This window comes from Cavia porcellus, unplaced genomic scaffold, assembly GCF_034190915.1.
Source record: "Cavia porcellus strain 051 isolate PalLab524CR breed Dunkin Hartley unplaced genomic scaffold, mCavPor4.1 scaffold_12, whole genome shotgun sequence".
In the NCBI taxonomy this organism is placed as follows: domain Eukaryota; kingdom Metazoa; phylum Chordata; class Mammalia; order Rodentia; family Caviidae; genus Cavia; species Cavia porcellus.
The window spans coordinates 64260679-64277029 of record NW_026947495.1 but is presented as its reverse complement, the minus strand read 5'-3'; the positions used below and the strand labels follow the sequence as shown (position 1 = coordinate 64277029).

At 42.1% G+C, this 16351-nt stretch overlaps 1 non-coding gene across 1 annotated transcript; it reads left to right on the top strand.

Annotated features, from left to right (window-relative positions):
* Positions 1–5627: 5627 nt before the first annotated feature.
* LOC111754198 (small nucleolar RNA U13) lies at positions 5628–5731 on the top strand. Its single transcript, XR_002788909.1, has one exon. It is a non-coding gene; the product is annotated as a small nucleolar RNA U13 (small nucleolar RNA).
* Positions 5732–16351: the final 10620 nt, after the last annotated feature.

Below are 16351 nucleotides of genomic sequence, written 5' to 3'. Positions count from 1 at the left end.
TCTTCAGGGGCTTTAGCCAGAAAATTTCTCCAGAAGGAGATCAAGTATTTTGTCTTTGATTAATGCTGATTGTTTTGAAATAAGAGGATGAATAAAATTCATAAGTGAAAACAGTTCTTTTAAAAAATCATATTCTGTTACATATGTCTTCAAAGGAATTGGTAACCACAAGTTATTCTTTTTAGGTGTGGTTTGAAAATATATGTAGGACATATTAGTCAGACATAAATTATAATTTTGAAAGTCATAATTGACTAGGAAATAGTACACGAAGCAGTTTGTAGCACTTGGTAAGTGTATCAGATGCCTCCTATGTATCCTCTTAGAGTTTGGGTAAATTATTTTGAGCAGGAGTAAACAGTCCAGACTGTGAGCCTGAAACATTAATGTTTTCTTTAAAAACAGCTTATTTATAGGTAAGTCATAACCCTTTAAGTGCCTCCATTAGCCTAGGAAAAAGGCCTCTGTAATTTCTAGCCTTTGTTTTCGCTTGAGAATAATCTTAAAGTATTTCTCCAATGTCTGCTGAATTTCAGTAGCTTTTTGGTGTGTACACGAAACTAGGATGACCGGAAGTATGAAGCAGCAAGGGCAAAGGAGACAGAAGACAGCATTAATTACGTGTGTACTTCTTTGCAAACCTCCTGAATTTAATAATTGAGAATTGTTAGAAACTTAGATAGTAAGTAAAGAAAAGTTGGTTAGGACATCCAAGAAGTTACAAAAAAAATTCAGATCTGTTGTGTATTTTAGTGCCTGCCTATATTTAGGGCCAAGACCTTTGAGGTCTTGGGAAGGGATGCAGCCATTATTACTACTTTTATTGTTGTTATTGTTATGAATAATAAAGAAGATTGTTACAGAAATGAAAGTAGGAAGCACCAGCTATGCTGACCTATATGAAACCTTTTGCAATTTAATGAAAACAGACAAGAAGAGACAACATTTAGAGCATGACCTATTATTTTATGTGTAGGTATGTGTGAATGCATGTGTGTGTGTGCACAAAATTGGGACCAAGTAAGTATATTTACAGATAACTTTTTAAAGAATTATGAGGTTAATCGATGTGTAGTAAATGAGGAAAATTATAAAATTGTATAGTTTGGCAACCGAAAAGTATGAAAAGGGAAAGCCTTTGTGGAGAACTTTTAAGTAAAATATCTCAAAAGCTCTTCTTTTATCAAGATACCAATGGAACAGATTATTATAAATCACCTGATCAGATGTATGACTCATATCTAGGGATGTTACTGGAACTGGCTGTTTGGATCTTACCATCACTGGAAGTAATGCTTGATCTTTTCACTGACCATAAAGATGTTTCAGAGTGACATAAGCTGTTCTCAGTGAAGTCCACCGAGGCCAAGTGCGGCTACAAATGTATTTAAGTACTTTTTAGTTCAGCAACATTCATCTGGCTTTTACCTTTGTTATAAGGGCAGGCATGCAGAAACATTCATTTTGGCTAACAGAAAGTCATTACAAATGAAGCAAGAGAGCAGTGGAGCTTAAAGAGCAAGCAGTCAGTCTGTATTAGCAGGAGCAGGGAAAGATGGTGTATGCTTCATGCTGGCAGAGACAGGATGAGCAGGATTCACATAGGCATCCATTACACTCATTTGTAGGCTGCCAGGCAGGCATCCTAGCTGGGCACAGCTGATCTGGGCAAGGGTGGTGCTCTCAAGTTACACTGCTGTCTTTAGCCCTGTGTGCCATATGGGAGACAATAAAGGAGAACCAGGAATAGGCAACATCAGCTGGCTGCAGGTTCAGGCAGAGGAGGAAGAGTAAAGGCTGATCTAGTTTGGAGATTAGAAAACACAACTCTTCCAGTTATGACATACAGGAACATAAGAGGTCGTAAGATGCATGTGTAGGAAAGCTACAATTTCACTTGAAAGGAAAATGACTAAAGCAACTACTTGTATGGCACAAGCAGCCAACTGATTGTTAAGCTAAATGACTTATTTCTGGAATTAACTGGTCTTGTTCATAGAGATGGTATGAATGCATTTCCTTTCCTTTGTTAGCACCTTAAAAATCCATGACGTATGATCCATGAGAACAGAAATCTATGTATGGAGTCTGGGAACTGCTGTAGATGCAAATGTACCTCCCACAGTTTGATTTTCTATAATCTCAGTTATTTAAGAAAAATCATAATGCTACTGATTCTTTCATGCAGGCATTTAATTTTCAAATTGGTTAGAATTAGTTATACTTCTGTGATTCTTACTTACACGTGATAATGGTTTCCCATTTTCCTCTAGTTTTGCTCTGTGTCTTGAACCCTGTCTTTTCTCTTGACTTTGGACTGTGTGAACCTTAGTATTCAGTGGAGGAGGAAGATGCAGTTAGAAGGGAATATTGGCCTACACATTTCTTGCTTTGTCGTAACTTATTGCACTTTCAGTGAATGAAGTGCAATCTCAAAATCTTACACAAGCCCAATGTTGGTTTTAAATATGGCCTCTTGTGATTAGTCTCATCTCCCATTTTTAGACTTTTTAAAAAAAAATCAGTACCGGGGATGGAGCTCACAACTGCGCACGCTTACGAGGCAGGCGCTTATGCCGCTGAGCTAAATCCCCAAGCCCCTCGTCCCCCATTTTTAATATAGTAATTGCTACTTAAAGCTATAGAAAGTCAAAGAGCCCAAAACATGAAGAGCTGGTAAAGAAAGGAACTATTTTTAGATTCCTACTGTCCAAAAGCCTGGCCATTGGCAGGGATAGTATTTATGGCTGAGAGATACCATAAATCTCACAGGTTCTTTATTTAAACCCCTCCAGAAAGAAATTGGTTTTAAGAAGGTGGAGGCCAGAGTGAAGACAGGAAAAACATGCTTCAGAGAAAGATGTAGTCAATTTTCTGGTGCTTGGAAGCACTTTTATCAATTTACAACTCATTCTTATCCATTAATAATTACCATGTGTATCTATTCTGCTCAACAAAATTTGATAGAGAAAAGTTGGATGCCAATTATTCCAAACCCTCTTGCTGAAGAAACAACAAACAGAAAGCTCAGGGGAACTTTAAAACCAAACCAAACCAACAAGAAAACTTCCGTGGGAGCAAGACTTCCCAGAAGAGATCTGAGAAAGCGGTTACCAGCTTACTGCTTGTGTTTTGAGTTGCAGAGATCAAATATAAAATGAGGCTATTAATGGCAGCTTTCAGAGGCAGAGACTAAACAATGAAAAGATGCTTTTAAAAGACTAAATCAGGAATCTTTTTACCTTACAGTTTTTCCTGGGCCTACCATGCTGTAAAGTGACTGTGTCATATCCTTGCTCTGTTAATCTCAAAAGCCTGGCATTCTGTCTGTTATTGGTTGAATTTTGTCCCACAAAAAAAAAAAAATGTTCATGTCTAGCACCTACTATCTCAGAGCAGAACCTTATTTGGGACCCTCCCCCCCGGTAGATATAACTGAATTAAGTTGAATTAAGTAGGATGGGCCTAATATAGTGGTGGTGAACCTTTTAGAGATTAATACTCAAACTGCAACCCAAAACCTACTGATTTATCACAAAGTTACAGTTAAACTTGAATACTGGAGTTTTAGTTTAGAAAACACAACTCATATATGAACATTTTTTTTGTCTTAAGATAAAAACAGCAGGTGTATCATAAGTTTGCCCTAATTGCCTTATCCAATACACCTGGTAACTTCATTTAAAATGGAAATTTAGACGTAGAGACATACATGCATGATAGAAAGGTGATGTGGCACACAGAAGGGTACGTCCTTGTGGAGATGGGGACAGAGTTTGGGGGTCTGTTGCCACCGGCCGAGGGTGAGCCGGGGCTAGCAGAGGCTGGGGGAGATACATGAAGTGGTTTCTGTTTCACAGGAGCAAACACTGCCGGCACCTTGACTTTGAACTTTTTAGCCTCCAGAACCGAGATAATAAATATCTTTTAGGTTTGTGATACTACATTCTGGCCACCCTGAGAAACTAATATTGCTAAGTAGCACTGTTACAGCTTGTGTTTATAGATGGGGCTGTCAGAAGTGGCTGGATCTAGAATGTGTGACACTGGGATTGATTCATGATGCAATGCTAGGCTCAAGGGCTTTAGGATTAAGGGTAGAGGTCCTACCCACCTTGAGTAGTAATTGTATCAAACTTAGGAACTTTCAGTGTTTCCTTCAATCCTTTGTTGCCTTTTGGAAAAAAACCCCACTTTTTTCAGAGCTTCTAAAATGCCCTTAGGTCTGTCCTTTACCCCGTTTCCTCTGAACAGCTGTAGAGAAATAGAAAGTAAATATAGTCCCTGTCAGGAGGATTTGCGCTTGTTCAGAAAGGTTGAACTGTGTAAGTGAAGTGAATTGCATGTGAATTGTGATGTAGATTACTTCGTGTCAGGGCCAGTAAAATCTAAGCCTTAAGAATCTCCCAGATGAAGGAATATTGACAGATCTTAACTATGGGGAGGGTGTTGCAATAATAACTGATTCAAAGCAGAATATTGCTTTTCTCCAAAGAAGATTCAAAGAGGGAGTCAATAACATTAACCTTCACATCAGCTAGTCCAAGATGAAATACTAGCTCAGACATCGACTAATCAAGATTGTCTTGTCCCTTGTGTTCTTGTGTTGGGAAATAACTTAGTTCAGTATCTTTAAGATTTATTCTCCTTGTACTTGCACTGATCACATTCCTTGGACTGCATACTGGAGCCAAGAACTGTATTTTTGAAGCTGAGCTGGTGATAGGCAGATTGTCTCTCTGTCTTTGGAGTCGATCCAGCCATCTTAAATATTGAAGTGTTTCTTTATGCTTCTCTAGGGACATTTTCATTATGCTGTATTCTTTGTGATCGGCTGAACCTAACCACTGCCTTTGGATGCTTTTCTAAAACAGGTACATATGCTTAGGAAAATTTACTTGAAATGCTGGTATATATGACTGATAGAAAATACTTATGTGGCTATTTAAGAAATACAATAAAATATTCCCAGAGAAAAAGTAAAATATAAATATTTCAATTTGTCATGTGTATGTATGTATGTATATGCTCATATTTATACCTATACTTCTATTTCAGCTTGTATATCTATAGAGAGAGGATTGGAGCTGTATAAATCCATTTGTCTCTGTATGAGTACTTTATTCCATCATAACCCTTTATCAGCTAGATATTGTTAACCACTACCCTACCAGTAATGCTACTATTACTACTATAGTTAACACTTAATGGGTATTTTTTTATGCTTTTTTTTGGTACTGAAGATTGAACCCATGACTTCATGCTTGCCAGGCAGGAACTTATACCACTGAGCTAAATTCCTGGCCCTTAATGGGCATTTATTAAATTGTACTGTTATGGCTTTGTTTAGATGTACCCTCCCCCACCAAAGTGCGTATGGTCATAGATGGGGCTTTTTTAGTGGTGACTGGATGCAGAGTGTGTGACAATGGGATTGATTTGTGGTGCATTCCAGCCTTAATCCTAAAGCCCTTGAGCCTAGCATTGCACCATGCCTACTGCTTTCTTGTGTTTGTGTCAGCTCTGCATTGATCTCTATCACTATAAAACTGATCTCTCAGAGTAGGGTCTTTGCTTGTCCAAATATATTATTTTTACTCCCAACAGTAAACTCAACACTGAATTGCAGGCTCTTCAGTTCATGAGCATGATGATTGGGTGCTCATGCTGTATGCACAAGATGTGCCTCCTGCAAGCCTTGTTATGATGTGGGGGCATTACCCATCTGACTTTGTTTTGGGGTGGAGCAACAGGGTCTTGCTATGATGTTCAGGCTGGCTTTGAGTTCACTTTGTAACCCAGGCTGGTCTCAAACTCAAAATGATCCTTCTGCCTCAGCCTCCCAAGTTCTGGGATTACTGGCCACCATATCCTCTGATTTAAAATAAAAGACTGAATTGTAAGATGGATAAGAATACAAGTTTTAGAGTCAAAAAGACCTGAATTTAATCCAAGCCCTCCATATATAGTCATTTAGTTCAAATTACTTAGTATTTCTTACTTTCTGTATCCTGCTTCATGAAATATATATCTATATATCTATGGGTAGATATACATTTCATAGGGTTGTTGAAGTATTAAAGATGAATATGTAGATGAAGCAATTTCACACTGAGTGGTTGTCTTAGTTACATTTCCTCATGGCTGACAAAAATACCCAACACCCAGAGTTAAAGGGGGAAAGGTTTATTTAGCTCACAGTTTATAGAGGTTTCAGTCCACAATTGATGGGCTCCAAGACAGAGTGGCACGGCAGAGGAACCTCATAGAGAAGAATCCGTTCATGTAAGTAGAAGAGAGCAAAAGCAAGCAAATAAGGCAACTTAACAGCATCTCTTTGCCCCTTTTATTTTATCCAGGCCACTCATTCCCCAGGGATGGCATAGTTGTGCCAGTGGAGGGAAGGCGATTTTGGCACTAAATGACCAGCCATCCTTGGTGTACACCTCATGCAGCCATAGACCAAGACTGAAACTTTACATGATACAGGACCTCACACAGGAAGTGACCATCTAGGACAGCACTGCAGGAGGGGAGAATGTGTAAAATCTGCAGAACAGGGGAAAGGGTGGCTGACGTGGCTGGTTAAGAGGAAGAAGGTGAGATCAGACCACGGGAAATTCTCTGGGTCACTTTTGGTGAGGAAAGAGAATTACAAGTTAATATAACAAACTCCTAACTGATTGAAAACATGGCTGTGAATCCTTTGACACTCTTCTCATGGAGAGATAGGGGTCTGTGTCTCTCCTTGAATCTGCTGAGGCTTGTGACAATTTTGGTCAAAGAGAATGATGGTAGTAACACTACATCACTGAGGGTAGCACACGAGGCTGGGCAGTTTCTGGTTTGTCACTCTTTTTTTTTTTTGTCAGTACCGGGGATCGAACTCACGACTGCCTGCTTGCAAGGCAGGCACTTATGCTGCTGAGCTAAATCCCCAGCCCCCTGGTTTGTCACTCTTGAGCCCCAAGACTCTAGATAAGAATTCTAGTTACTCTGAGGCTGCCACACAGGAAGACACAGATATGGATGCTCCATCTGGCAGTCCTGAGGAAGCCCAGTCTTACCAACATCTGCTTTCTGCTACAAAGTATCTGACATGTGATTGGGGCCTCTGCCAGCTGCCCACAGCAAAATGATCACCATTAACTTTTATCTGTGGATGAATCACCCAGCTGATTCCAGCCAAAATTCCTGGCAGACAACATCATGTGATATACTAAGGTGATAGTTGTTTTACATTCTTGAGTTCCAGAGTAATTCGTTCCATAGCAATATATTAGTAGAACCCTTAAGGATGGAATTCATATTTTATTATTCTACCCATTGACCTGGTTGACTAGTTGCATGTGGAATGCTGGGGCAAGGTCAAGAAAGGGGTCTTGTTCATCTCATTACGGAGAAATAGCTCTCTTGACTGACTATCAGAACTTGGTAAGTTTTGCAATCTGGATAATGTTGGGTAATAATTCCTGCCCTACCTGCTATGCAGAGAAGAAAGTGTGGCCTTGAGAAAAATGTAGGTTAGTATGTGCACAAGCAATTAAAAGAGATAAAAGTGCCATAGAAAAGTGTCACTTTTCTGTTTATTCCTAGAGTTGCATTTATCCTGCACTTAACACTTACCACATTGTATTTTAATTAGATGAACGCTTCTCTACTATCATACCTACAATAGTGTAAAACTCAGTAGTTGTTTAATAGTTATTTGCTGGAAGATAGCTTCATAGAGCATCAGTGGAGACATAGATTTTATGGGGGCAGAGTTAAAGAATCACATGCCAGAGAAGAGTGTGGGCCCTCAAGACAGAGGTGTACCAGGGTCTGGGGTCAGAAACATGTGTGTTCTTGGAGGTATTCTTTAAGATGGCTGAACTAAGATGATTTGTCTAAAAAACAAAAACAAACAAACAAACAAAAAAAAACAAAACCAAAGAAAGAGAATAACTATAGAAGTAACACTAGGTAAGGAAAGATTGGGAAAAATTTAGAGACCTATTTTTTAAAGAGACTGCAGGAAATATGTTAGAGATAATCCGTTTCCACTCATTTTAATTTTTTATTGCACACAATAAAATACTACATGTTTGAACTTGACAAGTTTAGTAGAAATCCAGATGGTGCCTATCATCCAAAAGTTGTGGTTGGTGCAATACTTACCATTTGTGCTTTAAAATGGAAAAAAAAAATTGGTAGGAAAGAAGGATAAAGGGAAGATAAAGATGTGCATCATTTCAGTGAAGCATAGTCCAGAAAGTTTATGGCTTGGAAAAATCAGCATTCTAGAAACATTGAGTGTCCTCTATTGGCAGAAATACCTTGAATGCATGGAAGAGTTACAGAGGAAGTTCATAGGCCTGGGCTGCCTTAACCTAACACAAATCAATGTAAACCTCTATGGTAGATTTCAGTTTGATGTGTTTTTTTCCCTTGGAGAGTTCACATTCTAATGGGAAGGCATCATCATGTCATTTTCAAGCTTGGTTTATGAAATAGTGGAGCCATTCTAATTTCTCTGTCCAGCTTCCCACCACTTCTGCTTGAACCCGAAGGCATACATGCAGGTTTTGTGGGTTTTGTTGCAGGGAGAAGGAACTGAGGGAGAGAATAAGGGAGAGAACTCCAGGCCCAGTAAAGATGACAGGGTTGGCTATCAGGGATGGCTAGCAGAGGGGCCAGTGAAGGGGCTCTCCTCAGAGAGGAAGGACGGAGGAAAAGTGGGTGGGCAAACCCAAAACACAAACTAAAGGTACAGTTAGTTGTCTTCTGCATCCACGGATTCAGCCAACTTTAGATGAAAAAAATTCAGAAAATCAAATTGTGCCTTTACTGAGCATGTATATTCTTTTGCTTTGTTATTATTCCCTAAACAACAGTACCACAGCTATTTACATTGGGTTTATATCATATTAGGTATATAAGTAATCTAGAGATGAGTCAGGGTATCTAGGAGGATGTGCATAGTTATATGTAAGTCCCACACCATTTTATATATGAGACACTGGATTTTACTGTGCGCAGGCAGATCCTGGAAATCTAGGGCTCTTCTTGAGTACTACAATTGAGAAATCAGGAGTGGGGTGGGGAGGAAGACTGGATGCAGGGGTGGGCACCAGACATTTTACAAGCAGTTTGACCTGAAAAGAATGAACTACATTAGGAGCTTCACAGTTCTTGCTACTGTACTCCATAAAAGAATTTTGAAAGATTCTTTTTGGGTTGACATCTAAAAATATTTTTATAACTTTAGATAGTTGCAAAGCATGTATTCCATGACATACTGAATATCATAACCATGATTAAAATATATCCTCATCTAAACCTTGGAGGTCCAGGTTTAGCTCATTAAATTTGTGGAGAGTGTCCATCATATAAATTAATTGGCAAAGCTAGTCCTTATTGTCAAGCCATTCTGCCAATTTGGATTTCCTTTTCTGTCAGGAAAAAAAAATCCGACTTCATTTTTTAATTCAAATAAATGTGTTAGCATGCAAGTTCTTGGAACCTTTTTGCTTTTGACTTCTAATTTTGAGAAATGAGGGAAAGAAACAATGGAGAGAGAGGGAAGGGAAGCAGGAGAGGTGGCGCAGAGAGAGTTGTCATGAGTTTTCTACCTGCCTTCAATATTTCTTTCTGAAGCGCCCTGGCTGTTTCCCCAAGGGCTGTCCCTCAGGAGGAGACCATGGGGGTTTCCACACCCCAGAAAAATGAACTCTAAAAGACTAGGGCGAGTGGACACTGGTGGGGATGCTTTTTCATTTGCAAAACAAAAAGGATAGTACAGGGGGAAAAATAGCAGGCTCCCTGTGGCACCATCATTTGTAGATACCTTTAAGGAAGGAGGATGCACTACAGATGAAGATTTAGCTGTTGATTTTCCCAAATTCTCCCTGCCTTTCCTGCCCACGGGCCCCTGGAGTCTTCCTGACCAGGGGATGTGTCAGTTTCCCAGTGCACAGACCCTGAGCCAGTCAGCTCCATGATGATTATCACAACATGGCTCGATTCATCTTGAGTGACTCGAGCAAGCCAAGCCCAGAACAATCTGCTGAGCCTGTCCACTTCCCACCACCGCATCTGCGGCTGCTATAGGGAGCCACAAAGCGGTGATTCGAAGCTCTGATTCCCAGGAATGAACCGAGTTCAGTTGTTATTTTCTTTGTAATCCAGTATTTTTTGTTTCACAAAACATGAACGTCTCGGCTTTTTTCCTTCCTTGAAAAGAGCACTGCCTTTGTTTCTCATGTCGTCCCACAAAGAAGGCGGGGATCACGGCTTCTTATTTCCACAGAGTCCTCGCTACCAACCAGCAGTGTGGCGCACTCAGACCTCTTTAGAAAAACAAAAGCTGAGCAAAGAGATGGGTGCCTGTCTTGGAGCTCTGAGTCCTGCGTTCACACACCACTGGAGTGAGGAGGGTACAGCTCCAGTGCCAGACTGTTGGGCCCGTTGTGTCTTCCCCCACAGGCAGGAATTTGCATGGAAATTGCTGCTCAGTGTTGTCAGGACTCCTCTAAACATTTCGTTCAGAGAATTATGCCCAACACGGGAGTTTGACCTCTGGGCTGTATCTCTACTGGGCCAGGAAAGTGAAATTCCTTCCTGAGAAAGGACTCGGAGTCTCAGATCCAAAAATCACCAACGTGACAAGACACAGGTTTTTATCTGTCTGCAGAGTTGTCTGGGTAAATACTGAGAGTGCAGAGAGGGTGGGGAAGGCAGAGCAGTGGAAGGATCTTGTCCTACTGACTGGAGGAAGTGATGAAGTGTTTCCCCCAACTCTCAGTCCTCTGCACTGGCAGGCATGGTGTGGGGTGTGTTCCTGGGTCGGGAGGACGGGGGAGCCCGACTGGGAAGGGTTCTGGGTGGAGAGCTCATTCCCTTATGCTCCAAGAGCTGCCTGACCCCTCCTGAGCAGGCTCTGCTCCCGGAGATGGACATGGGGCACCGGTGGTCACTCCCAGTGTGGACAGAAGGGAGCTGAAGCTTTTCAGGGGACACCTTCTCACACCTCCCTGGGGGAGTGCAAAACTTGGTTCTGGGTTTCAGCTAGGATGAACAGATGGGGACAGTTTTATCTGATTATATTTTTGGTGAGCCCAGTGAGTCTTGGCTGTCTTGATGCAGGATTGGAACTTTTTTTCTTTAGCATTTCTATACTTTGAAATGACCCTAAATTATGACAAAGCCAAGATGAGAGACTGCAGATTCCTTAGTGGGATGGAGATGATTGTTGAGGTATTGGATCAATAGTGACAGAGTTTTCTCAGAGAGGGTTCAGTCACAGTTCCATTCCTCAAAGGAGGTCAGAGCCACCTAGACCCTAAGGGACCCCAGGCCTTGTGTCATCTGGGTCAGAGGAGAGGCCTCGGAAGTATGAGCAGTTTCATATTTGCAGAGGAGAACTGGGACCTGAGGAAAGTGGTGTGGTTAAGCAGGAACCTTACTGACAGGGCCTTCATTTCAAGCTCTTAAGAGAAAAGACAGTATATATAGGAAATGATGTCAGGCAGGAATAAAAATAAATTCAACTCAAATATGAGCCTTTGAAACAGGAACACTTATAAAATATCCATGGGGGACAGAATTAGCCTACTAGGTGCCTTGTAATGCAAGGTTTAAACGTTTTACTCATTTTGACTTTTTTGTAAATTATTTTGTGTGATCTGGAGGTTTGGATCTTTTTATATGACCTTTATAATGGAATTTTGATAAGAAGATGGATGGCGTTAGTGGAATGTCTGGATTGAAGGAATTAGGATAATCTGAATGATAACAAAAAAGAACGGGGCAATTGGAAGAACAATCCAACAAGGGTTGGTGGCTTTTGATCCAGAGGCAGTGGCTGCATGCTGGGTGATAGTCACCAAATCTGCTGATAATCAAGGGCATGTCACACTTGACTCACAATTTTTTTGGTCTTTTTGAGACAGAGCTTCACTATGCAGTTCAGGCTGAACTAGAACTCACTTTGTAGTCCAGACTCAGACTCACAGTGATCTTCCTGCCTCAGACTCCAGAGTGCCGAGATTACAGATGCACACCACACCAGAGTGCCGAGATAACAGATGCACACCACACCAGAGTGCCGAGATTACAGATGCACACAGCCTGGCCTTAACTCACAATTTTAAAATATATTGAAATTGCTCATTACATTTAAAAGCTCAGAGATTTCAGATCAAAACTTGGGGTCCTGAATTCTCTAGGAAAATCAAGAGGAGCTGAATCCTGCATGTTCATAGTCGAGCTAAAAGGATGGGCACCGGGCTTGTTCCGTGAGAGGGGCTCTACCGTTCGCATGGCTTTCCTGTTTGCTCCACTTTTGATGGCCTCACTTATACACCCACACTGTCTGTGTGGACACTTTGTGCACTCTGGGCTCCGACCTTGGGGAGCTGGAGGAGCTGGCTGGCCCACTGCCTGGCTTTTTTGGGGGACTGCTGGTCTGCGCTGATATCTTGTCGACTGCTCTAGTCATCTGCTGGTGTACCCAAATATGGCACCTTGGCATTTGAGAAAACAGCAGAAGCAGGAAAGTCACTCTCACCTCCCTCTGCCTTCTCCTGGAGGCAGTTCTATAAAAATTCATTCCAGAAGTATCCTCCCTGGATCCAGAGGAAAGAAACATCCTTACTCCCAAAACCACAAGACATGGAGAAGAATCTGAACAAACAGGCCCTGCTAAACTCCCTGATGCTTATTCCCATGAGATCATGCCCTCTGTGTCCATTTATACTCCTCCGTGACTTTTTGCTCTCTTCATCAAACCTAAGCATGAAAATACACAGTGTCTTGGCTATTTTTCTCTCATTGCTGGGACAAAATACCCAACACTTAAAATGAAGGGAGGAAAAATTTATTTAGTTCACTGTTTGTGGAGGTTTCAGTCCAAACCAGCTGATCCAAGGCAGGGTGGCATGGCACAGGGCAGCACTTCAAGGTAACAGCCAGAGCAAAGGGCAGAGGGAGAACAAGCCTTTTCTCTTTCCTTATATTGTAAGCAGGCTATCCATTTCCCGGGAAGGGTGTAGAACTCACACCACCTCTGTGTTCTCCTCTTAAAGGTCCTGGCTCTGGGCTGAGTCTCTTAGTTAGAGTCCTAAACTTCTCAAGTTGACGTAATATATCAACTGTAACACAGCTTTTCCTATTTCTTTGGGTCTTCATTTCCTTAGTAAGATCGCTGTGTAAATAAATGTGTTGCTTTTCTCTTATTATTTGTCATGTGTATACCTCAGCCATGAATATAGTTCTGGGTAAGAAAGAATATTTCTCCCTACCAGTTCATGTCACAGTAGGATTAGGAAATTTAGGAAAATATGTCGTGATGTCTTGCAGGGCCCATATCAATGGTACTTGAAAGCTTTGCTGAACATGTTAACATTAGAAATTGGAAATGGTACTTAAGGGGATGGAATTTGTCCACCTTAGGCACAAATTACTGAAGTTGTAATTCTTATAACTAAATGTATTAATAAACCTGTGAGAAGAGTAATTTTCCTGCACTTAATTGTACTTGTTTTGTGATAGGGTCTGATTATGTTGCCTAGAGTGGTCTGGAATTCCTGGGCTCAACTCTCCCACGTAGCTGGGATTATATGGGTGTTGTCTTGCATGGTAAGTAGTTCTTGAGGTGCGTGTCAATTATGCAGTTTTCAGAAAAGAATGCATTTAAAATATGCATCTAAGAATACACAGATACGATGAGATGAAAACTCAGTTCCACCTGTCTTGTTTACTGAGATTAAAAAACATTTTTTTAAATTTTGAAAATAGTAAAATACAGCAGAACAAGTCAGAACAAAGCCAATCGAGACAAAGCAGTGAAATTGGTACAGAACTTCAGAGCAGGATACCGGAATAACGGTAACAGGTACCATAGAATATCTTGTTATCTTCACAATAGTTATCCAGTCAATCAGGTATAGCAAAATCAACCGAAAACAGAACATTATAAAACCTATCAAAACAGAATATTGAATAGAGTAAAACAATCAGAACAAAGCAAAACAGTGAAGACAATATTTGCCTTCAAAAAGAAGACAGAAGGAAATCCCCCATATTTGCTGTATTGCAAAGGGTCATCCTGTCATCCTCCCAGTTGGTAACTGGGTGTGTGTGTGGTGGGGTGTGGTGGGATGTTTGTCAGCCCGCATGCTGGTAGGCTCACAGGAGACGCTGAGTGGTTCTCTTCCTGGCTCGCCTGCTGCTGCTGATGCCAGGGCCGCTTACCAGAAAGGGGTGTGTGTTGCTTTTTGCTTTTTTTTTTTTTTTTTTGGTACCATCAAACTCATGACTTAGCACTTGCCAGGCAGTCCTATGCCACTGAGCTAAATCCCCGGCCCTACTGAGATATTTTATTTGTATGTTTATAGTCTTATGAAGGCCCTGATTTGGTATTTTAATATTGCTTTAAATGAACAAATTCCTGTACCTTGGCAAAATAAGGTGATTTAGCCCCACCTTCCAGCAGGAGCTGTGGAAGGTGTCAGTTTCCTCATAATGAGATAGAAAACACTGTGGCACTGAGCCTAGCCTGTCCAAGACATCTGAGTTCAGCCCTGCCCCTGCAGCCTACCAGCTGGCCATCTCAGGGGTGTCACCTAATTTCTCTAGGGCAATTTCTAAAATGAAGATAATAATACATTGGACAGTCAGGGGATGAAAGGACAAATTCAGAAGGCACACGGTTTAGTGCACAGGACCTAGTTAGTCTCAATAAAATAATGGTGATGATTTGTAGTGCTCTTCCTGAAACCACTATGGAAGCTCCCTGATTCTCTGGGTCAAGCTAATTATGAACCTATCAAGCTGTGTAGCATCTGGATGAGACTGTGGGAAAAATGCACAGACACAGTTGCTTTCATCGCATCCTCTCCCAATGCCGGTTCACCTTGGCAAAACATCCATAAAACTGGTGTTTACTGAAGAACCCCAGTGGGTAAGAACAATGAAAGGGAAGGCTAATATGGTTAGCACCGGGGAGAAAGTGGTGGTGGGCTCCTTCCCTCTCAGCGTGTAGGGGAGACAGAATTTACCTGGAGGCAGGAGAGAGTTAGAGGTGTGCATTTCCTGCAGGGGCCCTGCTGACTCTGCCTGGAGCGATGACTTGAATGCCTTCCTGTGATTTGACCTTCCCTCTAGCCTAGAGGCTAAATGAGCCTAATTAAACAAACAAGCAAGCAAGCAAACTCATTACAGGCCAGGGGAGCTGGAGATGAAGGAGAGCTGCTCAGCCAGCTGGGCACTAGCAATGGCCTTGGCCTTGGCAAGCAGCACTGGCGGCAGGAGTGAGTGGGGAAGGGCAGTAAGGTAGGAGTACGTCTGGGCTCCTGGTGCCTGGTGGGGCCAGCAGCCCTGCTCCATAGAGAGCAGCTCAGGGCCACAGTGAGGGGAGGGTGGTCTTGGCTGGCGAAGGCTCCTTGAAGCTTTGAACAGACATGTTCTATCTATAGCTGGCTTTCTATTCATAAAACTCCCTTGTGATTCATGTGGCCAATATTCTTGCAAGTGGGAGATCTGGTGCCAGCTTACTGGACTGCCTAAATTTGCTGAGGTTTCAGAGTGGGTCTCATACATTCAAATGCTCATCTGACCTGTTAAAAGGTACCCCGAGGACCCAGGGCAGGTACATGAGAGGAGATATGCCTTTGAGGTTTGGATAAATGCAAAGATGACTCCTGCCTGAGAGCTCAGGTGGGCCTTAGGACTTGGAAAGAAAAGAGTATGAACTCGTGTATTGTGAGCCTGCCTCCCACTTCCCCTTCTTTGAAGCAAGTTAAACACTCCAGTGGACTTGGTGGCCCAAAGCAAGTCTTCTGGGATCCTTTATGCCTCTGTTCTGTCTCTACCAGCAGTGGAGGCCTCTTGCTGGCTGTGCTGGGTATTGTCAGTTTGCCCCTAGAGCCTGCTTTGTGCTCCAAGAGCTGAGGGTCATCTTGTGTGGACAGTGTCACCGGGGCTCCAAAACTCTCTGTTGGATGTGGCCAGGGAAGAGAAGCAAGGAGGCGGGCCTTGTGGGATGTCTTAGTCACTGTGGGTGGGTGAGTGGGGGGTGGACGTGACCTCCAAAGAGATTTGGGAGTCCAGTCCCTTCCTTCCTCACTACAGTGGGGTCAGCTGCTTGCTTCGCCACAGGCTTTTTGCAATGATGTAGCACCAAAGAAATGGGGCCAGTCAACCATGCACAGAAACTTCCAAACCTGTGAGCCAAGCTACACCTGTCTTCTTTTTAAGTTGATCATCTCAGGTATTTTTGTTGCAAAAATGGAAAGCTAACACACCTTCTCTTATGGTTGTAACTGTAACTGACAACTTTCTAGGTCAGAACGTCCTCCCTTGAGCCCCC